Below are 24646 nucleotides of genomic sequence, written 5' to 3'. Positions count from 1 at the left end.
TATGAAAGCCTCAGAGGCTTTGGATTTATTTAATTGCTTAAGGTCAATGTTTTTAAGAGTGGGATCACAGGATACATTACAGATGATATCAGCATTATCTTCTTTCCCCAAAAGTTCCACTGATGTAAGAAGAGCTTTAAACATGCTAATCATAAAGGCCTCTGTTGGATAGTCGTCAGATGCAGGTATCTCGTCTATCAAATTGGAAGAGGATTTTCCATGTTTCCCCTGATCCAATTTAGCTATGTCCAGTTGTTGTAAAGAATTTTCAATAGGCTCTAAGTTTCCCCGTATATCATCAACTCCCAAGTAGGAATTTGTGGATGAAGATTCATCAGAATCATCATTAAAATAATCACTTTTACTGAGTTCAAAAAAATCTGTCCCTTTAAAAATCTTCTCTGAATATACACTCTCCAGTTCTTCTGATAAATAAAGAGAGTCCTCCAATTGATCTGATCTCCCAACCAAAGATTCCGGGTGCTTTGAGGATTTACTTAGGGGTGCCCCTTTAAGTTTTACATTAGCTTTTACCATATATTCTTGGGGATCGGAAGTAGAGCCCCCCTCAACCAACAGTCCCATATGTACTCCACTCTTATCAGCAGAAGGAGCAGGTTTAGTCCCATTTAACTGCAGACCAGACTCACAAGAATTAAAGCATGTAATCAGAGACTGCTGTGATTTTTCCTTGTTATGAACATTCCCTCTATCTTCCCCTCTATTAAATTTGTTATTGCATGGCTTCTCATTACATACATAACTATTTTCCACGCGATCTGTAACTTTAGGGCTCTTATGGGAAGATTTAATAGAGGTACTCCGCTTCATAATAGGGGATGTAGAAATGAATTGTATGAGTCTGCTTACCCCTTCAGTTGTCTGCTGAACTTTTTCAGACTTTTGTGTACTCCTTTGTCCTGCTTTCTCCTTCCCTGTTGTCATGGCTCTCCCCTCCTGCTCCCGTTCTCCAAAATGCACTCCAGGTGGCTCCCTCTCTGTCCGGAGACCTAGGGATTCCCCAGGCCGGTTCCATGTGCTTGTCACTGTCTCCTGCTCCTCCTTAGTCGCATCCTCTGTTGTAAATCCATTTTTTGTTTGTGTCCAAGGAACAAAAGCTGGCGCTTCCACTCTTAATCCTCCTGCCTGCTTGATTGTAGATCTACCAACAGGTCTTGGCTTTGTGAGAACTGCTGAGTCATCTCTGGCTCCTCTCTTCTGCCTCCCAGCACCTGGGCTCACTGCGATCTCCCGACTTTCTTTCCTAGGTCTGTCTTCAAGTACTGGAGTTGCTTTAGGGGAGGATTTCTTCCCTACAGGTGTCCCATGAATCCAAGGTGCTTTGGAAGGCTCTGACTTCACCAAGGCTTGTCTGGCTTGAGGTGCAGGTACAGCTTGTTTACCTCCGGCTGAAGTCAGACCTCTGCCTGGTCTTCCACTGCTTTCTCGTCCCAGCATATGATTTTTCTCAGCAATATCAGCTTCTTTCTTCTTGTAGGTGGATCCAGGCATGTTCTAAAGGTTTTAAGTCACAAAATTTTCCACCTTTAGTAGATTTAAGCCGCTTCAAATAGGGGAATTGCAGGAGCTCCTGATGAACAGGTCTGCTCCCTTCCCCTGCAAACCACGCCCCTCGTTGTTTCAGTTATTGACCTGCTGGTCGCGTCACACAGGACTAGTCACTACGTGACATTATCACCAACCCCTGCCTATTATTTCTGGTGAGCCATGACCCATATACAGGTCTCTACCAACTGCTTCAGCCCCTCACTGATGAGCTTAGGTTGCTGCGTGGGGAGGTGGTGCAGCAGCTGCAGCAATTGGTGGGGTTTGGGGCCTTGGTTCAGGCTCAGCCAGAACCCAAGATATCCCTCCCTGACAGGTTTTCTGGAGGGGGAGATAAATTCTTGGTTTTCCAGGAGGCCTGCAAGTTATACTTCAGGCTCCGTGCTCGTTCATCAGGGAGTGAGAAGCAATGGGTGGGTATTAGTATGTCCCTTCTGAAGGGTGATCCCCAATCCTGGGCCTTCTTCCTGCCGGTCGATTCACCATCCTTACAATCAGTGGACGAGTTTTTTGCAGCATTGGCACTGGTGTATGGAGATCCTGATGGCGTCTCCCTGGCGGAAACCCAACTCCATAAGATTAAGCAGGGAGGCCGGCCTGCTGAGGAGTACTGCTCAGAGTTTAGGAGGTGGGCCACTGACACGCAGTGGAATGACCCTGCACTTAGGAGTCATTTTGCGTAGGGTCTGTCTCCCAAGTTGCAGGATACTCTGGTGCAGTACTCCACTCCCAGGTCGTTGGAGGCCACCATATCCCTTGCCATCCTGGTGGATAGACACCTCAGGGAGAGACATACACCATATGTGCCCCCTACAGTCCTTACTAGGGAGGAATTCACACCAGTATGGACGGAGAAACCCATGCAGCTCGGAGTAGTTGGTGTTAAAAAGGGGTTGCCTGTGGTTCGCCGTGATGAGGGGGCATGTTTTTTCTGTGGGCAGACTAACCATTTTATTGGAGCCTGCCCAGTGCGTGCCAAACCTTCGGACGAACCCATACATGTAGGAAGAGCTAGTTTCTAAACAGTGTCACCTACGGTTCGAGGTGTGGTGGGGGCATGTTTTTACTGTGGGCAGAATGATCATTTTCTCAAAGCCTGCCCAACGTGTGCCAAATCATCTGTACCAGCTAAGAAGCCGCGTGCCCCTGTTAGTGTGGAGGGAGACGACCAGGGAGTGTATATTTCCTCCATTTTGCCCTCTCAAGGTACTATGTCAGCAGAATTGGTGGTTGGCGGGGTACCTGAGGGAATAGCAGTGCTTGTGGACAGTGGAGCTGGAGTCAGTCTGGTGGATGCTCACTTTGTCCAGTCTCATGGCCTGAAGTGTAGGACACTGGCCAAACCTCTAAGCATCCAGGCCATTGACTCTGTCCCACTGAGCCAGGGGAGGTTGACCCAAGTTGTAGAAAATATACATCTGTGTTTAGGAACTCATGTAGAGTCCTTGTCATGCTATGTCTTGGGGGGAATGCCATCACCTATCGTTTTAGGCCTCCCTTGGTTGGAGAAACACAACCCTGTCATAGATTGGCGGTCTAGGGAAGTATTCATCTGGGATCAGTTGTGTGAGGGCTGCTGCCTGGGGGCTACTGTCTCTGCCGTCTCTCTACAACCGTCCCCTTCATCTCCAGTGGGAGCAGCAGAGGTGCTGCCGGGGAGTAGGGGCAAGTCTCAACCCTCGCCATTAGCCAACCCTGAGAGGCGGAGGCCTCATAGGAGTAGGGGTTGGAGGAGGGTGGTGGTTCCCTCTGTGAATTGCGGGGTGTGAGTGTGGTGACACAGGGGGATGCCTCTGTTGTCAGTTCCGTAAAGAGTTCACCGTCTTGTGGCAAACGTATGTGTGGCAATAAACGTTCAGGTCCAGACCTGTGTGTGTGAACGAGTATGTATGGGTGGCCACCAAAAACATCCAGTGTAAGTGTGCTGCTGGGGTCAGGAGTTCTCAGGTGATCGGGCCATATCGGGTGTCGGCCATCCTCGGCCCGGGGACTTACCAGATGGAGTTAACCCTAAATATGCCCATGCACAACTCGTTCCCCAGGTCGGCGCTCTGGAGATTTGTGGTGCCTCCGGAGCATACATTGCCACTTCCATCTGCCCATGTTTGCCATAAACTTGAGAGTCGGGTAGTTGCTGAAGTGAACTCTGGTGGATCTGGGCATGCTCACTGTAGGTGGTTTTCCGGTGAGGTGCGGTCTTGAGGGTCCAGAGGCCCCTCATTGAGAGTGGGTACTGTCACAATCCATGCTTAGATCTGTGGCAAATCTGGGCTCACATATAACCTTTTTTTTCCTTCAAGCCTCTGGCTTCATGTTAGTTTTTGGCCCCAGTGGCTGCCGGTATTATTACAACCTTGGTGGCTGCTAATGGGTTTTGCCTCCGGTGGCCGCTGGGGTTGCTACACGTTAAATTAGCCAGCAGGTGTTAACCCTCCCCTCCTTCCTATAAAAGGGTGTCAGGTGCTCTGGATCACTGTTGGTGATACTGGTCATTTCCTAACCAACCTTGGAGGAGAGAGGAGCTACTGGGATCAGTGCTTTGCAGCCCATCCAAAGCTTTGGTGTTTCAGCTGTTCAGTTGGAAGCTGTATTCGGGTGCCATACTCTGTTGCCTCAGGAGCACTGGCAAAAGAGAAAGCTAAGTTGTTTGTTTTCCCCTGTTCATTGTTTTCCCTAATGTTATATTAGTACAGCAGTGGGACCAGTGTCCGCACTAGCCAGTTCCCTATTGAGGGATACGTGCAGGGCTAGTGAGGGACTAGGTATCCTGGTCGGCAACAGGTTAAGAGCCTGTGTAGGTAATGCTAGGAGTGTTCAGGGACACAGCCTCAGAAGAGTGCAGGAGGTGTCTACATCCCCGTTCCCTATTGTAGGGCCCACCTTTGTAACTGTGTCCCCGGGGTTCTCTTGTTTGTCTTGTTGTTTCAGTTACCGACTTGCTGGTCGCGTCACACAGGACAAGTCACTACATGACAGTATTTTAGAGCATGCACTAAACCTATCTTACTGATAGCTAATGCTGGAGTGATACTTTTAAAGAGTGTTCCAACCTTAGAACAAATAATTGCCCTAACTTTACCGACATCCAACATCTGGGATTTACACTGATCCTAAGAATGAAGGAACTGCAGTGATAGCTCAGTGTTGCATCCCCTGCACTATTTTACGTACAAAGCTACACTGAGAGCAGAACAGTTGCACTGTTGGTCCTTCAGTCTCAGGATCACTGAAGGTCATGTAAAGGAGCGGAAGATCGTTTACACTCTTTGAAGATCTGCTGGTGTTGATCTAATACTATGTTCTTCTGTGCTTATATGTCTTTTCTGTGATATCTGTAGTGTAGATTGATGTGGAATGTGATGATTTTTTAAAATTGTACCTTTTCATGCAAATTTAAAGGGATAAAATGCATTTGAACAGTAAAGAGTTAATAGCTGGTTCAGAACCTGAGGAGTGGCTTAAACCATATTGAGGGTTGTAAAGGCTTGGACAACCAGACTTCCATTTATTGAAGTACAGTGAGCATCAGTGACAGCAAGTCCAGCAGAAACGGAGTGATTAAAAAATGGCAGAAGTACTTATCCAGGAGAAAGTGAGTACTGATCAGTGGGAAATGAGGAGAAGCCATAGAGGGAGAAGAGGGGAGATGAGCTGCTAGGTGTCCTCAGACTGCTGATGGCTGAGTGTGTTGTCCTGTACCAGTGATGGACTGATAGGTGCAAACCTACTATGGAAGATTTAGGAAAGGAATTCTAGTCTTGCCTTAGAGGAGCATCTGAGGAAATAGCTGCCGGAAGCTGGATTGCTGAAGGTAGAAAGAAATGTCATGAGGGTATCGGATCTGTATCACTGTGAAATTGTACTGAATAAGCTATGTAATGTGCCGATGTGTTTAACCATCAAGCCGAAACCTCTTAGGCTGTGTGCACATGATGCACTTTTGGTGTGTTTTGGGGCGTTTTTTCTGCATAAAATTGGCCCAAAAATGTTAGGGAATCCTTATGCCAGCAAATTCAATGAAAATCCTGAAGTGCTGTGCACATAATCAGTATTTTTCATTTCAGGATTTGTGCTGCTTTGAAATCCTCAGCATGTCAATTCTTTGTGCATTTTTGCCTCATTTTTCAATCATTGACTTCAATTGAGTCAGTCAAATGTGCAGTAAATACACAGGTATAAAAATGTTTGCAGATTTGCTGAGTTTTTGCTTGTGTTTTTACGGACTTCTTATGGTGTTTCCCATGCTCTCATTTGTGTGACAGTGCAAAAAACATCGGCGGCTCTGCCCAGCGGTAAGATCGTTACCGACAGTAAGAGCACTGCTGGCTCATGCTGTAAGATGTCAGCGTGAACCCACAACTCTGACTGTGACTCACGGTAAAAAATTTACTGCTGGTCACAGGCGTTGTCTGATGAGAGATTACTACTCCCATCAGCCTACTAATAAATACAGCACACCTACATATTATAGAGAAATCAACAATTCTGGAAGAAAAAATACATAACAATAGAATATATACAGTATCTATTAATTGCTAGGTGTGTTGGATAAGAGGAGTGAAGAACCACTCAAATTGAAATCAAGAAAGGAATATCCCACTAGTAACGGACAATATAAAATTTTGGACTGAAATAATTTTGATGAAAAATTGCCTTTATTTACATGGCTGGCAAATAGCAGTATAAGTTTTAAAAACAAGTGCCTGTGCTCAGAAAAAAAAATATATAAAAATACAAATAAATTAAATATTATAATTCATACATATATTGATGTATGAATATATATGTGATGGACCCATAAACAAATATGATTAATCAATTCATGATGTTATATGTTATAGGTAAAATATCCAGATAAAAAATTTAGGGGAGTGCGCTGTGCCGGCCATCAGACGGACCCTAAAGTTTCACCATGGTAATTTATCCTATCATTGAATCCCTGCATAGTGTCACTTTACCTTTCTTATTGCACAAAGACACTTTATACTGTTTTCTCCATATTACTGGGATTTTTTTATCACTCACTGCACTTATATATGCAATCAATATAAGTTTTTCATTTCTTTTATAAATCATTACCGTATATACTCGTGCATAAGCCGAGATTTTCAGCCCTTCAGCCCATTTTTTTGGGCTGAAAGTCCCCCTCTCGGCTTACACACGAGTCATATTCCTTGGGGTCGGCGGAGGAGGGTGAGTGGTTGTGTCACAGATCATACTTACCCCCCAGCGTGGTTTCTGCAGCCCCCCGCTTCTCCACATTCTCCCTTCCTGCCTTCAGTGGTCACGTGGTACCGCTCATTAAACTCATGAATATGAGCATATTCATGAGTGTAATGAGCGGCATCACGTGACCGCTGAAGGCAGGAAGGGAGACCGTGGAGAAATGGGGCTGCAGAGACTGTGCCAGGAGGGGGTAAGTATAGCAATACTCACCTGTCCCCGGTCCATCGCTGCTCACCGGTCTCTGCTGCGTCCTCTGTCTGTGACGTTTAGCCAGCAGAGGGCGCGGTGACGTGGTTAGTGCATGCAGTGCCCTCTGCTGCCTGAACTTCACTGACAGACGACGTGGCAGACAGCGGTGAGCAGCGATGGACCGGGGGACAGGTGAATATCTCAGGTGTCGGGTCCTGAGCAGGAGAGGTGAGTATGGCATTTTTTTTTTTTGCAGCAGCATATGGGGGCATAATATATGGAGCATCTTATGGGGGCAGCATATGGGGGCATATTCTATGGAGCAGCATATGAGGGCATATTCTATGGGGCAGCATATGGGGGCATATTCTATGGGGCAGCATATGGGGGCATATTCTATGGGGCAGCATATGGGGGGATATTCTATGAAGCAGCATATGGGGGCATATTCTATGGAGCAGCATATGGGGGCATATTCTATGGGGCAGCATATGGGGGCATATTCTATGGGGCAGCATATGGGGGTATATTCTATGGATCAGCATATGCTGGCATATTCTATGGAGCAGAATATGGGGGCAGCATATGGGGGCATACTCTATGGAGCAGCATACGGGGGCATATTCTATGGGGCAGCATATGAGGGCATAATCTATGGAGCATCTTATTGTGGCATAATCTATGGAGCATCTTATGGAGGCATAATCTATGGAGCATCTTATTGGGGCATAATCTATGGAGCATCTTATGGGGGCATAATCTATGGAGCATGTTATGGGGCATAATCTATGGAGCATCTTATGGGGGAATAATCTATGGAGCATCTTATCGGGCATAATCTATGGAGCATCTTATGGGGCCATAACCTTTACATAGCATTATATGGGGCAAATTATTCTATGGAGCATCTTATGGTGCATTATTAACCTTTGTGCAGCATTATATGGGGTGTATTTTGTATGGAGCATCTTATGGGGCCCATCATGAACTGTATGGAGCATTATATGGGGCCCCTTTTTCAATATGGATATTCAAAAACATTTAACCTACTGATGTCTCAATTAATTTTACTTTTATTAGTATCTATTTTAATTTTTGAAATTTACCAGTAGCTGCTGCATTTTCCACCCTAGGCTTATACGCGAGTCAATAAGTTTTCCCAGTTTTTTGTGGCAAAATTAGGGGGGTCGGCTTATACACAGATCGGCTTATACACGAGTATATACAGTATATTTATTTTTTTATTTTATTCACCCTTGATCTAATTGGGATTCTTCTACTTTAAAACAATACATTTCTGGATATTTTACCTATAACATATAACATCATGAATTGATTAATAATTTTTGTTATGGGTCCGTCACATATACAGTATATTCATACATCAATTATGATATTTAATCTACTCTATTTGTATTTTTACATATATATTTTTTTTTCCGAGCACAGGCACTTGTTTTTAAAACTTAGGATAGGATCACATTTGCGTTTGATTCCGCAGCGTATCATCCGCATTCCCAAATGCATGCAAAAATGCATGCAAACACATGTTAATGCAGCGCTTTTTATCCTCATCATCTTACGCATGATGGCAAAATACGCAGCGTTTACATGTGTGTATATGCGTTATTGAATGCGTTTGCGCTTTTTATGCGCATGCGTTAGAAATTTCCAATTTTTTCCAGTAGCTTTTCCTTGACATCAGACACCCAGTAGGCATGTCGCATGGGATTTCTATGTACAGTATATAGACACACTGCACTCATCTTTGGCTGCTGTATCTAGTTGCAAGATGGATCTTGACCTGGACAGCTTCCTGGATTTACAACTGAAGTTCTCTGCTGCCTTTGCTTTTGCTTGGCAAGAACACAGAAGAAGAGAAAGACGGAGAAGATGTCATCATCGCTATTGGCAACACCCCATCCTTGAACTCCGAGAGAGTGGAGCCTACCACTCTTTGTACACCGAGCTGCAGCAAAACCCGGAGAAGTTTTTTGACTACATGATATTGCAACAGAGCTTTCATGACTTGCTGCTACGTGTCCAAGGATCCATCACCAGGCAGGTCACACTGCTCCGTCGAGCAATTGCTGCTGAGGAACGTCTCTTGGTCACCCTAAGGTATGTAGTGTTGAAAAAGAAACTCCTGTCACAAATAACCCTAACCCTACCCTAACCCTATCCCTAACCCTAAGCAGTGTACTGATTTTTGTTTCTCATTTTCTTTTCCTCAGATTCCTGGTTACTGGAGAGACATTGTCATCGCTACATTTCCCAATTCCAGATTGGGGTATCCACCCTTTCTGAGATTATTGTAGACACTTGTCGTACTTTAGTGGGCATTCTGTGGCAAGAATTCCTCCCCCAACCCACAAGTGAACTCTGGATTGAAAATGCTTCCAAATTCCAGGAAATTTGCAATTTTCCTAACTGTGTGGGGGCTGTGGACGGCAAGCACATTAGGATTATGAAACCAGCAGGAAGTGGAACAGAGTACTTCAATTATAAAAAATATTTTTTCTTTGTTCTAATGGCTATTGTGGATGCCGATTGTAGATTTGTTGCCGTGGACATTGTCTCATTTGGACGAGGCAATGGCTCGCAGATGTTCAAAAATTCAGACATGGGCCAACGTCTGTATGGGATTGATTTTAATTTTCCCCACGCCACAACCTCTGCCCAACACTGATGGACCGCCAATGCCTTTTGTTGTTGTTGGTGATGAGGCATTCCAAATGTGTGCCAACCTCATTAAATCATACTAAAGTCAGAACTTAAATCACACAAAAAAATTTCAACTACAGACTGACAAGGGCACAAAGAACCGTGGAGTGTGCATTTGGACTGCTGGTATCAAAATGGCGCATTTTGTGCACATCCATTAATCTAAAAATTGACGATATTGATGAGGTTGTGAAAGCATTTGTTGTTCTGCACAACTAAATCATGGTAAAAGAGCGACCAAGCGTACAACCTGAGGAACCTGTTACATTGCATGATTACCAATTTCACCCTCTGAGAACCACAGTGGAATTTGCCTAGATAAGGGATAAGTTTGCCACTTACTTTGTTTCAGATAATGGACATGTGGCATGGCAAGATGAAATGATTTAAGCCACTAAGTTAAATATACCTGCTATGCTTTGTACCTGTTATGTTTAAAACATTCCTGTAATGTCAAATATTGCATACCTGTTATGTTTAAATGTACCTGTGATGTTAACATGTACATGTAATGTAAAAATGTACCCCTTAATGTTTGCTGAGTTAAATATAAATTACCTTCCCTCAAAAATAAAGCGTGTTTGTGTCGTACCTTACCTAAAAAATAAAGTGTGTTTGTGTCGGCAGCGGCGCTTAAAGATAAAAAAAAAAACAAGATATAGTGCTAACAAAATACAACTTTTATTTTCAACACTTTTACAAAAAAAATTGTTAAGGTTGGGGTGATTTGTTTTTTCTCCGGGGTTTACGTGAGGGTGAAATGGGGAGGACCTTGGGGGTGTGGAGCTGTGAGGATTGGGTGGTAGTTGATGAGGAAGGAGTTACAGGGGAAGAGTCTACAGGGGAAGGGGCAACAAATTGAAGGATTGGATCAGGGATGGCAAAGAGGAATCATGGGAATCGATAGACAAACTGGAAGGAACAGACAGAGACACAAGGGAAGGTATTGACAATTTGGTAGGTGAGGGTGGAGGTGGTGGGTTCAATTTGGGCATATTTTTTTGGCTCCTGGTTTTTGTCCTGATGCGAAGAATTTTTCTTTTGGACCTCACTTTTCTTGGCTGAGTGGGAGTGCTGGGCTCTGTAGCAGTCATCTGTCATGGTGCTGGACTGGGCCGCATTGTGGATACTGCTGGCTGCAGGGGTGCTGTAGTGGGCAGGGGTGCTGGAATGGGCAGGGGTGCTGGACTGGGCAGGGGTGCTGTAGTGAGCAGGGGTGGTGGACTGGGCAGCATTGTTGATACTGCTGACTGCATGGGTGCTGGATTCTGGAGCATGGTGGATTCTGCCGGTTGCAGGGTTGATACACGTGGCAGCGTGGTCACTTGGTGAACTGTGGTGGTGGATAGTTCAGTGCTTTGGGAGCTGGAAAGTAAATTGGCTGTTGGTAATATTCTCCGGCCTGTTAATTGTAGGATTGTGACTGCTGCTGGGACTGCTGCTGCTGTAATGCATGGCTGTAAGCAAACTGGCAGGCCTGCATGACGTTCAGCTGGAGTTGAGGTGTAAGGTTTTCCGACACGCTCCACTCAATTGCAGAAAAAAATGTTGCGCCGGTCTCTCAAGGTCAGCTTCCAGGCGGTCAAGACATTTGTTGACTTCCTTGAACCCACTCTTCACTCTGTCAGCAATCAACATAATCCCATCCTGGAAGACCGAACTTAATTGCAGAAACTCGGGCATGCCTGACCTCTCCCAGGCCCTCTGCCGCTGACGAGAAGACCCAGCAAAAGCAGAGGCAGAGGGCTGGGAGAGGGGAAAACCTGATGAACAGGCTGCCTGTTCCCCAGCCTGTGAAACCTGCAAAGTTACTCCATCACTGGTGGATGACTGGGACTGCATCTGTTCAGTGGCTGCTAGATGAGGGGCAGCTTCAACCAAGGATGATCCGGGTTGTGTGATGCTGCACGAGGTTCTGTGTGGAAGAGAGAAAAACATTAGTGCAAAAATCAAAATGTGCTGCTCCTGGTTCTGCGTGTGGAAAAAAAATAAACATTAGTAAAAAGAAAAAAAAATGATATACTTACATTCACTGAGCACGTGCAGGCCTCAGAAAGGCAAGGTTCCGGTGGTACTTGTATTTGCGGGACCTTGCAACAGAACCACTTCAAACCCGAACCTCCTCTCTCATGTCCTTGTTGAAGCTATCCTTCATTGAGCGCCAAGGGGTTTTAATTCACTTCACTGTGAAGGGAAAAAAAAAATAGAAAACAATGCACATCCATTCACAGCTTCACTGCCGGTCTAGACCACATTGAAATACCTACCAAAATCAGTTCTGTCTCGCAGCGTGGCAGGGTCCCAACCAGGCAGCAGCGATGTTGCCACTTCTTCCCAGAGCCGTCGAATCACCACATTGTCGGAGTGCTGATGGTCACGGGTGTCCCACAACAGTACTCTCTCTTGCACAAGATGAATAAGTTGCTTGTTTTCTATGTCGAGTGTGGCTTCTTCCAATTGTGAAACCTATAGATAAAATAGAAAAAAAGAATTTTAAGTAAAATTGAAAAAAAATTATATTACAACTCTGATGAAAGGAATACTTACACCCCGTCTTTCCTCCTGAGACACAAGAACCTGACGATCCTGGGAAGAATCCTCTCCACTGGACTGCTCCTGCTCTTCATCACTGCCAGGTACCTGTAAAGAAATTAAATGATTTAACACATGTAGTATTGCCAGTCAATACATACCAATCAGTACAGCAAATGTAATTACATAATCTTTATCCGGTCCAACCTGGGAAGAAGTCTGCTCTACACTTGAGGACATTTTGAAGAGCAGGCAGCAGGCAAGTGAAACATTACAGAAAAGAACAGAAGAAAAATTAAACTTGTAAACATCCAAAAATAATGTAGACCAAAAAAAAGGACAATAATTACATTACAGGCAGTAGTCCAACACCACAGCAGTCAGCACAGGCCAGTGACAGATGGCAGCAACAGGAGATAACCACAGCACCAGGAGACGACTAGTAGAAAACCGCTGCTCCAGGAGACACCCACTGAGCCAGAGAGAATCGGCCAGTCTACAAGGAACAAAAAAAGCATTCAGAGAAACAGACATTTGCAAAGCTTCTATACTTACATAGACAGTGTTGTCCTCACCACGACAGAAAGCAGCACCAGGAGATGAAATGAATAAAACCGCTGCACCAGGAGACACCCATTGCGCCAGAGAGAATCAGCCAGTCTACAAGGAACAGAAAAAGCATTCAGTGAGACAGACATTTCCAAAGCTTCTATACTTACATAGACAGTGTTGTCCTCACCATGACAGAAAGGAGCACCAGGAGACAAACTGGAGAAAACCGCTGCACCAGGAGCCAACCAGGAGCCAAACACTGTACCAGGCCAGTCGACACGTCTAAAAGTAAACAGAAAAAAAATTTAGTACAAAGTACAAACAGCAGTGAGGGAGGATTACATTTTCTAAGGTTCTATACTTACATAGCCAGTGTTGTGGTATCGTCCAGAGTCCAGAGAGTCCACATTTCCTTTTATAGAGCTCTCAATTATCAGGTGGTTTAATCACTTAATGGACCAACTCATTAAAAAAATGCATGCGTATAGAACGCATGTGCATACGCATGTCCTTGCATACACATGCGTTCCCATAGACAGTAATGCGTTTATTTGACGCACTCATCCACATGCATATTTGGTGGATTTTTGCCGCTTCCAAAAATCCAAAATGTTGCATTTGCTGGACCCCACCGCACATTGAAAAACAACGCATGTGTACACTGATGCATGCGAACTGATGCAAACACAAGCCCCTGCGTACACCATGTTAAAGATAGGGAAACATGACACATACGGATTGCTGCAGATGAAATGCTGCGCAAACAGACGTAAATGTGAAACCAGCCTTATACTACTATTTGCCAGCCATATACATAAAGACATAAAATAAAGACAATTTTTAATCAAAATTATTTCAGTCCAAAATTTTCTTTTGTCCATTACTAGTGGGATATTCCTTTCTTGATCCCATCAGCCTATGCCTACTGTTGCTGAGAAGAGTGAGAGCAGGCGCTGCTGATGAGCGTAGTCATCAGCCAGCACCTGTGCTTAAAGTAAAGAAAAAAAATGTTAAAAAATATAAGTATTGAAATAAAAATAAAAAACACAGTGTATTCACATTCAACAAATCCCTAAAGCCCTTGTCTCCTGTAAAAAAATGAAAACCTTAGCTCCTAATCCCCAATGCCGGTGTCACCTGGAAACAAAAATAAACAACCGTACTCTTCACCTATCCACCATAATCCATAATGTTCCATTATGATTTAGATCACTTGTAGAGCAGTCACATCAGCTGATGCAACAGCTCTACCCAGCTATACACTGTTAGGAACATGTTATCGCTCCTGCAGTGTGTAGTGCTGAGCTGCGATAGTTCACAAGAGTTCATAGAATCATAGAATCGTAGAGATGGAAGGGACCTCCTGGGCCATCTGGTCCAACCCCCTGCTCAAAGCAGGATTTGCTAAATCATCCCAGACAGATGTCTGTCCAGGCTCTGCTTGAAGACTTCCATTGAAGGAGAACTCACCACTTCTCGTGGCAGCCTGTTCCACTCATTGATCACTCTAACTGAGAAAAGTTTTTCTAATATCTAATCTGTGTCTCCTCCCATTCAGTTTCATCCCATTGCTTCTAGTCTTTCCTTGTGCAAATGAGAATAAAGTTGATCCTTCTACAATGTGACAGCCCTTGAGATATTTGTAGACAGCTATTAAGTTTCCTCTCAGTCTTCTCTTTTGCAAGCTAAACATTCCCAAATCATGCAACCTTTCCTCATATGACAGGGTTTGCAGACCGGTCACCATTCTGGTCGCTCTTTTATGAACTTGCTCCAGTTTGTTGATGTCTTTTTTAAAATGTGGTGCCCAAAACTTGACACAGTATTCCAGATGAGGTCTGATCATAGAGGAGTAGAGGGCAATAATGACTTCACGTGATCTAGACTGTATGCTTCTGTTAATACATCCTAGAATTGCATTTGACTTTTTTGCTGCTGCATCACACTGTTGACGCATATTCAGTCTGTGATCTATTAGTATACCCAAGTCTTTTTCACATGTGCTGTTGCTTAGCCCTATTCCCCCCATTCCGTATATGCTTTTTTCATTTTTATTGCCCAGATGTAGTACTTTGCATTTTTACCTGTTAAAAACCATTCTGTTAGTTGCTGCCCACTGCTCCAGTTTATTTATATCTTTTTGAATTCTCTCTCTCTCTTCTCTAGTGTTAGCTATCCCTCCTAGCTTTGTGTAATCAGCAAATTTAATCAGTTTACCCTCAATTCCTTAATCTAAATTGTTGATAAAGATGTTGAGCAATACAGGGCCCAGGACAGAGCCCTGTGGTACCCCACTTGAGACATTCTTCCAACTGGATGTGAAGTCATTTACGACCACTCTTTGGGTCCGATCACTAAGCCAGTTATGAATCCACCTAACAGTTGCCTTGTCCATTCCATACCTAGTCATTTTTTCAATAAGGATTGTGCGAGATACTTTGTCAAATGCTTTGCTGAAGTCAAGATATACTATATCTACAGCATTTCCCTGATCCACCCAATCAGTGATTCCGTCATAGAAGGAAATTAAGTTAGTCTGACATGAGTTATTAGTTACAAACAAATGCTGACTCTGTTTAATCACTTCATTCTTATCCAGGGACTGACATACATGTTGTTTAATAATTTGCTCAAAGATCTTTCCTGGTATAGAAGTCAGACTCACCGGCCTATAGTTGCCTGGGTCCACCTTCTTCCCCTTTTTGCAGACAGGAACAACATTTGCTCTTCTCCAGTCTTCTGGGACTTCTCCTGTTCTCCACGAATTTCCAAAGATTATTAGTTCATCAGCTAATGATCCCTGATGATCTCTCTTACAGCACCACTGTTGTGTGAGAAAGCTCTCACGCAGCAGCACTGTCAGTGAGCTCATCAATTGCTTCCTGTGGAAGTGTGAGCCTGCAGTCCTTGAGAGCAGTCACATCAGTGACTGCTGATGTGACTGCTCTCAAAGTCATTAGGATCATCATGGGACTTTATGGATTATCTCTTCACTTCGAACAGGTGAGGAATATGATTATTATTTGAATTCTTTTAAATGGGACATTGGCTTCAGTGGATTGGGCGTAAGGTACTGTTTTTCGGTAACTTAGAGGCAATACAAGAGTCTGTGTCATTTTTCAAATAAAATACTTTATTTTGGGTGCTATTTTTTCACAATATGACTATGGGGTTAGTAATTTGGGCATCTTATAGATGGCTCTCCATTACTAACCCCATGGCTTGATGTCACCCCCAATACTATCACACCACTTGCCACCGCACAAGGGCAAGTGGAAAGAGCAAGGTTAAAGGCCCAGTCTCACATAGCGAGATCGCTAATGCGTTGCCGATTTTGTGAAGCAACAACGATCTCACCTGCGATCTTGCTACATGTGACAGGCAGCAGAGACCGGCCCCCTTGCTTGATATCGTGCAGGAATGTCCTGTGCCATTTTTTCGTCTTCGGCGTCCCGCTGGCCAGCGCGCATCGCTGTGTTTGATCGCTGGATCGTTGCTGCGTCGCTGAAGAGATCAGCCTGTTTGGCAGCTTACTAGCGATCATTTAGCGATGCACCAGCGATCGCTACCAGGTCGATTCGTTGTCGGGATCGCTGGTGCGTCGCTAAGTGAAATGAGACCCTAAGTGCAAGATTTGTCGCATCTTATGGATACACTTTGGGGTGGCAGGGAGCTGATGTTTTAGCTTGGGAAAAGGCCAATAACCATGGCCCTTTCCTATGTTTTTAATATCAGATTGCAGTTACCTGATTAGCCTTTGCTTGTTAGAATTTATATGGGGACCCTATATCAATTTTTTTCTGGTGTCCGCCTGTAAACTAGCAATTAAAGGCAAAGCAACCAACTGCAGCAAAGCAAACTCACCCCAAGTCCAGGACCTTGATTTCCAAATGAAATGCAAAATTTACTTTCATCTGAAAACAACACCTTGGACCACTGAGCAACAGTCCAGTTCTTTTCTCCTTGGCCCAGGTAAGATGCTTCTGGCATTGTCTATTGGTCATGATTGGCTTGACATAAGGAATGCAACACTTGTAGCCCATGTCCTGGATATATCTGTGTGTGATGGCTCTTGAAGCAATGACTCCAGCAGCAGTCCACTTCTTGTGAATCTACAAATTTTTTTAATGGCCTTTTCTTAATAAGCCTTTGAAGGCTGTGGTTATCCCGGTTGTTTGTGCACCTTTCTCTACCACACATTTTCCTTCCACTCAACTTTCCATTAATATGCTTGATAACAGCACTCTGTTTTAGGGGCTGGCGGAACGCACCCAATAATAAAGATGGTATTTAGGTGCGTTTGCAGCCCGGAGTCCACCGTGCAGAGATGTTAACTGTTGCTTGGTAATGGTGGACGTTATATGGCAAAAAAATAGAGGAACACATGGGGTTAGCTCCACCCAGTGTGTACAGAGGCGGACTCTGTTACCTCACAGAGCCGCACGACCGCCAAATATAAATGCCGTAGCCTGTTTATGCTCACAGAGCTCGGCAATGGGAGCGCTAGTGTATAGTCACAGGACTCTGCCCCTGAGACACTTGGTTAGAGTCCCTTTAGACACACTAGTGCTCGGCACCGCAACTGCAGTGCCAGGAAGAGACACATAAATTGATAAAGTGCACTACGTATGCACAGCACCGCTCTGGTGGACACCACTAACCACCCAGTCTAGGGAGGAAAGCGCTTGACTTCCGCACGGTGCCGCACTGGCAGATGCAGTTACTTAACAGAGGTGTGCAGAGGTGCCTTGAACAGAACGGTACCATATGGTGCTACGTGAGGTGCAGTGACTTGGTCACTTCAGTGGCGCAAGACCAAGCCACTAGTGGGCGCTGACTCTAAACCCTACGAACAAGCACAACCAGAGGGAGGGAGTAATAATGAGTCAGTCACCAGTTTCATGCATCCATCATCATTCACACAAATGGCATAAAAAGTCTATACTAGCGCATGGCCGAGCGAACCTTTTATAGCAGCGTCCTTCCATGACCTTCCTGATGGTCCAATCCGAGCTGCTTGAGGACCTGAGCATGTGATCTCCAACCTTCAATGAGAGGTCGTCCCACGGGTTAGCTCAGTAGGCTGCAAAAAGGACTTAGCCTCTAGAGCTGCTCACTGCTCTCTAGTGCGGATTGCAAAAGTTGATCCAGCGGTGTCAGCAGCAACCAACCTGACAGCACTCGCCTGAGCAAGACGCCAGGATCAACGCCTTTGCTGAGCAGCCTCCTCTGCGGCCAGAACAAAATCGAAGACCGCAGATGACAAGGCTCGGGCTTCCTCCCGTGCAGAGGCAGGAACCCAACGCCCAACACTTTGTGAACAGCCAGCTTCTTTAGCTATGACCTTTTGTGGCTTACCTTCCTTGTGGAATGTAACAATAACTGTCTTCTGTCTTATGCACTGCTATTGATAGAAAAATGTAAGAATAGTAACACAGGTAGTTGACTGATCAATTGACCCACAGTAGAACCTGTTATAATGGCACACAACTAGTCAGCCATGGCCCATGCATAAGGTATCAGGGTCTGGCCCAGCATTTACAGCTGAGAATTGAAGTTTCAATGAGGATTTGGTGATGAAGGGAGCTGTGTAAGTCTACTTAGCTTGGAGATCTGACACCTCATGCAACACCTCCAATTTTTTTTTATTCTAGCCTCACTTAGATGGCACAAACATCAGTTTCTTACAGTAATATTCCTAGAAAAATGTAAAGAAATTAACACAGGTAGTTGACTGAAAGTAAGTGCAGGCCTGCCTGTTTGGGAGACCTACTTACATGGGCAACTCACCAGATAGAGATCGAACTTGGAATTTCCACATTTCAAAAAATAATTGTCACACAGCAAAAAAGTGGCATCAGTTTCCACTAAGTAGAAATACTATAATAGCCCTCTGACATACCTTCCACCACAGGCAAATCACCACAGTCTTCACATTTCAAAAAATGATTGTCACTCACCACTAAAGTGGCATCAATTTCCACAGAGTAGAAACAGTATACCGTATTTTTTGGATTATAAGAGGTACTTTTTTCCCACAAATGTTTGGGGAAAATGGGGGGCGTCTTATAATTCAAATATACTTTACCATTCGTGGTGGAGCAGGGTCCTAGGGTCGCTGCTGAAGGAGGCAAGAGTGGCATGTTGCTGCAGGTCGCAGGCTGAGATGAGGGGGTGTTTGGAGGTTCGACACTGCGAGTGCTTGGTGGGCGGGATCTCCGCTGACATTTTGTGAAAGCCTGGGACCCCCGCACTTCCATAGTTTACATTGCGGTGGACTCTGGGAAAATGGCTGCCAGGAGCAGTGAATGCACAAATGGAGATCTCGGCACAAAGATCTCGGGAGATGAGATCTCAGTAGTGATGAGCGAGTATGCTCAGGTGATCTCCGAGTGTTTGAATGTGCTCAGAGATTTAGTTTCTGTCGCCGTAGCTGCATGATTTGCGGCTGTTACATGTGGGGATTGCCTGCTTGTTAGGAAATCCCCACATGTATTCAGGCTGTCTAGCAGCTACAAATCAAGCAGCTACGGCGACAGAAACTAATTCTCCGACCACATCCAAATACTCAGAGATCACCCAAGCATTCTCGGGAAATCTTGAGTAACAAGTATACTCACTGACTATTAGATCTCAGCACCAAGATCTCCATCTGCACATGCGCCACCCCCCAGAGGCCATTTTCACAGAGTCCACCACAAAGTAAACCATGGAAGTACTGGGGCTCCAGGCTTTCATAAAATGTCGGTGGAGCCCCCGCACCACCGAACACCGGCAGCATTGCACATCTGAACACCCCTTTCTCCCAGTCTGGGGTTGGCAGCATCACCCCACTCCTGCCTCCGCATCGACCCTGGAACCCCCCCTTCACCGCAGCCACCACCCCCTGTAAGCAATGAGACCCATGGATTGTTTGTAAGAAGCACCACCATTTTATCCTATTTTCCTCCTCAAAATTTAAGGTGCGTCTTATAATCCAGGGCACCTTATAAACCGCAAAATACAGTAATACGTAGATCTCTGACACACCCACCTTTTACTACAGCCGACTCACCAGATGGAGACCCAACTTTGATTTTCCACTTTTCAAAAAATAATTGTCACACACCACTAAAGTGGCATCAATTTCCACAGAGTACAGTAGAAGCATTATAATAGGCCTCAGACACACCTTCAACCACAGGCAATCCACCAAATGGGAACTCAACTTGGAGCCTCCACATTTCAAAAAATTGTTTATAACATCAGCAGCAGTAGCAACAGCTGGCACAGAAGACACCACAAAGATGGCACAGACTGCAATCACGCAAGATCAATACATAGTAACATAGTTATTAAGGTTGAAGGAAGACTTTAAGTCCATCTAGTTCAACCCATATCCTATCCTAACTTGCCCTAACATGTTGATCCAGAGGAAGGCAAAAAAAAAACCATGTGGCAAACAGTAAGCTTCACATTAGGGAAAAAAGTCCTTCCCGACTCCACATACGGCAATCAGAATAGCTCCCTAGATCAACGCAATATCAAGGAAACTGGTATATATAACCTGTAATATTATCCTTTTCAAGAAAGGCATCCAGTCCCTTCTTAAATTTTAGTAGGGAATCACTCATTACAACATCACATGGCAGAGAGTTCCATAGTCTCACCTCTCTTACAGTAAATAATCCGCGTCTGTGAGTATGCTTAAACCGTCTTTCCTCCAGACGTAGAGGATGCCCCCTTGTCCCCGTCACAGGTCTAAGAGTAAAAAGGTCATTAGAAAGGTCTTTGTACTGTCCCTGCATATATTTATACATTGTAATAAGATCACCCCTAAGTAGTGTTGAGCATTCCGATACCGCTAGTATCGGGTATCGGCCGATATTCACTGTATCGGAATTCCGATACTGAGTTCCGATACTTTTAGCATATCGAATACCGGAATCGGAAGTTCCCATAATGCTATGAGCCAGTTTGATTTGATTCAGCCAATGACAATCCTCAGAAGTGTGGGCACATCCTGTTAGGCATGTAGGCATGTTAACTAATGGCATGGCTGTGATTGGCTGCTGAAATGATGTCATGATGCACTATAAAAGCCGCCGCCATTTCGGGTTCATTCTGCTGTGAATTCAGTTAGGGACAGGCTGCTGTTCAAGACTGTGAGGGACAGTTAGAGATAGCGATTTTCACAATCATAGTGTGCTTTACCCAGGCTACATAATCCACCACTGTAGCTTTCTTATGCCTTGCAGCAGTGTTCACAGCTGTCTGCAAGGTCTGTGTGAGTGCAGCTCACGCTGAGTAGTGTGTCCTGCTGCCACGTCTGGTTGTAGGCTGCTCAGCGTGTGTCACTGCCTCATACATATTTTTCTTTTCTTGCTGCTCATTTTTAATTCTCCTATTAGTGTGCACTGTGCATCCATCCGTATCCATATACGTTGGTTGCAAACACTATAGGAGAAGACAGTGGAGCCTCTCTGCAGCCTTTCATTGCTAGTGCCCAGTTTGCTGCACTGTTCACGGCTGTCTGAGAGGTCTCTGTGTGTGAGTGCAGCTCACGCTGAGTAGTGTGTCCTTCAGCTACATCTGGTTGTAGGCCGCTCAGCGTGCGTCACTGCCTCACACATATTTTTCTTTAATTGCAGCTCATTTTTTATTCTCCTGTTAGTGTGCATCCATCCGTATCCATCTACATTGGTTGGTTGCAAACACTATATAGGAGTAGATAGAGGAGCCTTTTTTCTGGCTTGTGCCCTTCAGCTGCAGCCAGATAAGTATTACCCTATTTTTTGGAGCCTCATCTTTTGCATTGTAGGCTACCTTCCTGCATTGTAATAGCTACAAAAAGTTTGTGACACTATCGCTTTCAAATCTTTGGTCACATCCTTTTGGTTTTTAAAAAAAAAAGCAAAATAAAGTTCACCAAACACTCCATTTGACAATTGTGTAGGCCACATTAGCTCCTATTAAAGTGTAGTCCACACACACTTCATAAAATTAGTGTTTCTTATACCTGTTACCAGCTGTTCAGGGAAAAGCACACTAAGCCCCCCCTTTGTACTTTTCTGCCTATCTTTATCAGTCTACCAAGATGAAGAAGGCAGGGAGTAAGGCACGTGGGCGTGGGCGTGGAGTTTCAGCAGGGAGAGGACGTGGGGATTCTGCAGGGAAAGGACGTGGGGATTCTGCAGGGAGAGGACGTGGGGATTCTGTGCCTGCTGCGGGCACCAGTGAGTCAGCATCCCCCAGTTTTAGCAGGCAACAGTCCTTTATGCACAGCTTTGTAGGACCTTGCCGTACCCCACTGCTGCGGGAGGAGCAAATTGAAGCCGTTGTCGGATGGATGGCAGCTAACGTATCGACTTCAATGACTTCCACGTCCTCTCAGGGCCATAGCACTGAAGAGCAACCATCTGTCTCTTCACCACCTGCCAAAGTGCCCAGGCAGTCAGAGAGCCCTGGACAGGAGCCATCACAGTCTTTACTTCTGTTCTCTGAATCTGTTGGCTTGGAAAAAGGGGGACAGTCAAGCAGCATTCAAGAATGTGAAGAAGAGGGAGTATGCAGTGATGCGCAACTTCTTTGTCCCTCGGAATCTGAAGAGGCGGGTGGGCCAGTGCCTATGATCAGCACACCTCAGTACGCATCAGATGATGACGAGACTCAGGTGCCACTTTCTGGTGCGTATGGTGCTGGCGAGACAACCCAGGAGAAGCAGGTGTTTGAAGAGGGGAGTGTAGATGATGAGGTCCTTGACCCATCATGGCTTGAGGAACAGGAAGGTGGTGGGAGCAGATCTGAGGAAGAGATTCCCCGAATGGCCAAAACAGGAGGGAGAGGGAGGAGGCAGACTTGGTTGCCTGTAGCCTCCACTTCGGCACCCATTAGGAGCATTCCTCTTTCAAAAGCCAAAACGGGCGCTCCCAAGACTTGCAGTGCGTGGTCCTTTTTTGACACAGTTGCAGATGACATTTGCTTTGTCAACTGCAAGCTGTGTCATCAGAAAGTCAAAAGAGGGAAAAATGTCAGCAACCTCAAAACCACAAATATGTGGTAATATGTGCGGACAAAGCACGAGGTGGAGTTACACAGACACACTGAAGACGTAGGCCAACGTACAGCACCACCTACCACCTCTTCAGCTCGTGTTGGGGCCTCTTCCTCCAGCTCACACACAGCTGGTTCGGCTTCCTCACAGGATCGCCAAGGAAGAACCTCTGGCACTGTTGTCTGGAGACCCAGTGACATTCCACCCACAGCACCACGTTCCCAGTCATCCTCACACTCACAGGCCACTCTACAGCCATCGATAGCACAGGCATGGGATAAAAGGCGGCCATACTCGGCAAACCATCCCCGAGCACAGGCTCTGAATGCTGGCATTGCCAAACTACTGGCCCTTGAAATGCTCTCATTCAGGCTGGTGGAGACTGACACCTTCAGGAACTTCATGGCATTGGCAGCCCACAATACACCGTACCCATCCGCTTTTATTTCAGCAGGCAAGCCATCCCTGACCTGCAAAAACATGTGGAGGGAAAAATAAAACATGCGCTACTAAACGCCGTCAGTAGCAAGGTCCACCTGACCACCGATGCGTGGTCCAGTAACCATGGACAGGGACGATACCTTTCCCTCACTGCCCATTGGGTCAATGTTGTGGAGCCGGGTACAGATCTGGAGAGTGGCGCTGTACGTATTCTGCCAACTCCACGGATTGCAGGAATCCAGTCTCTACACATTGACTCCTCCTCCTACTCAATTTCCTCAGAAACAGCGCTGCAGGAGCCTGTTACGACCGATGTGAGCAGAGCCGTGGCCAAACGTCAACAGGCCATACTCAAATTAATTTCTTTGGGGAATCGAAGCCACACAGCGCAGGAGCTCTGGAATGCCATCAAGCAGGAAAGCGACGTGTGGTTTGTGCCAGCGAATCTCCAGCCGGGCTTGGTAGTGTGTGACAATGGCCGAAATCTGGTGGCAGCTCTGGGCCTAGGCAAACTCACTCACATCCCATATCTGGCACATGTGCTGAACTTGGTCGTGCAGAGCTTTCTGAGGGACTATCCGGATCTTGATGCACTGCTACACAAGGTCCGCATAGAGTGCGCTCACTTGCGGCTTTCCAGCACGGCAAGATCACGCCTTGCTGCTCTGCAGCGCCGATTACGCCTTCCGGAACAGCGCATCATATGTGACCTACCCACCAGGTGGAATTCAACGTTACATATGTTGGAGCGGTTGTGTGAGCAGCAGGCAGCAGTCATGGAGTACCAGCTGCATCAGGCGCAAGCAAGTCACACTGTGCGCCAGTCACACTTCAGCACCACTGAGTGGGCCTCTATGAAGGACATCTGCCTCGTTTTGCGTGCCTTCGATGATTCCACGTGGATGGCGAGTGCAGATGAAGCACTAGTCAGCATGACTGTCCCCCTTATCTGCCTACTTCAAAAAACACTGCAAGCACTAAGGGAGGAGGTTTTGGAAGAGGTGGAGGAAGAGGAGTCACAAATGCCATCTGCTTCTGGACAGTCTGGGCTACGTAGTTCCTCAAAAAGGCCTAGGCAGGGGACACTTTGTGAGGAGGATGAGGAGGAGTCAATGGAGGAGGAAGACATCTCTCCAAAGGAGGGAGGTACACAATACTCTAGTCAGTATGTACAGCAAGGGTGGGGTGATGCAGAGCAGGCAGAGATGACGACTCAAGCAGGGGACAGCGTTTCTTTGGCATGTGGGAGTCTGCAGCACATGGTTGATTTCATGCTGCAGTGCCTGAGAAACGACCGCCGCATCGCCCACATTTTCAACACGACAGATTATTGGGTGTACACCCTCCTAGATCCTCGCTACCGGGACAACTTACAAAGCCTCA

The sequence above is a fragment of the Dendrobates tinctorius genome, unplaced genomic scaffold (genome assembly GCF_039654945.1).
Source record: "Dendrobates tinctorius isolate UK_male_01 unplaced genomic scaffold, ASM3965494v1 ptg000111l, whole genome shotgun sequence".
NCBI lineage: Eukaryota > Metazoa > Chordata > Amphibia > Anura > Dendrobatidae > Dendrobates > Dendrobates tinctorius.
The sequence above is the reverse complement of the archived record's forward strand: the minus strand, read 5'-3'. Positions refer to the sequence as shown.